The sequence below is a fragment of the Pleuronectes platessa genome, chromosome 18 (genome assembly GCF_947347685.1).
Source record: "Pleuronectes platessa chromosome 18, fPlePla1.1, whole genome shotgun sequence".
In the NCBI taxonomy this organism is placed as follows: domain Eukaryota; kingdom Metazoa; phylum Chordata; class Actinopteri; order Pleuronectiformes; family Pleuronectidae; genus Pleuronectes; species Pleuronectes platessa.
In genome coordinates this window covers 2500851-2501764 of record NC_070643.1, presented here as the reverse complement: position 1 = coordinate 2501764, position 914 = coordinate 2500851, and the positions used below count along the sequence as shown (strand labels likewise).

General features: G+C 39.9%; 1 non-coding gene across 1 annotated transcript; it reads left to right on the top strand.

Annotated features, from left to right (window-relative positions):
• Positions 1-572: 572 nt before the first annotated feature.
• Positions 573-654, top strand: trnas-gcu (transfer RNA serine (anticodon GCU)). Its single transcript has one exon. It is a non-coding gene; the product is annotated as a tRNA-Ser (tRNA).
• The last annotated feature ends 260 nt before the right edge of the window (positions 655-914 follow it).

Below are 914 nucleotides of genomic sequence, written 5' to 3'. Positions count from 1 at the left end.
TCTGATATGTGAGGACTAAAGCTGCTGATGGTTCAAACATAGCTCATATGTAATTTGACCATTGTTTGGAAAACCATGTGACCCTAAACTCTCTGTTTTTCTTCTCTTAAACTCTTATCAGAGGAGGTCAGAGGGATGTGGACGTCTCTAAGATACGATAAGACTGTGTCGTTGCTACAGAAATCAGAGCAGTGTGTTGTAATCAAGGATAGAAATGCAGAAGAGAAGAAATAGTTGGTTCGAAAGCAGATTCCCTGAAGTCAGCTGAGCTAATGATCGAGAGCTAATAATCAGTTTGTACTTCGCTGATTACAGGCTAATCACAGCCTGAATGCAGGTACCATCACCCTGAGTAGATTTACAGATGTTGTCCTTCCACTCAATGTCTTTGCTCCTGTGCCACAATACAAGCAATCCAGTGAGAGAGGAATGAAATCAATGTCTATTATCTACTTAGGAGCTTCCCTGGAAATTTGAGGTGGATGATATTTACTGTATGCATTCAAATAGCACCGGTTTCATCCAAATATACACACACTGAACCAATAGATCCAGAATAACTGTGCAAGCAGAATGAGGTGGTCGAGTGGTCAAGGCGATGGACTGCTAATCCATTGTGCTTTGCACGCATGGGTTTGAATCCCATCCTCGTCGAAATGGTGTTAATTGTTTAAATGTTTTCTAGTCAACAATAAATAAAACAATTTCTTCTCTTGTGATTAAGGTGAATTCCTGGTCAGCACAGCTCCCCTGTTTGAGCTGTTGCCCCATGTACTGAGACAAACAAGGATTAATTTAAAATGCTGTGAATTAGAAAGCCTCAGAATCATTAAAAGTCATTAATAGTTTTTAATAATATATTCTAGCACTGTGCTAGGACGAGTGTGTGTAAAATCGCTGCTGTGAACGTGACT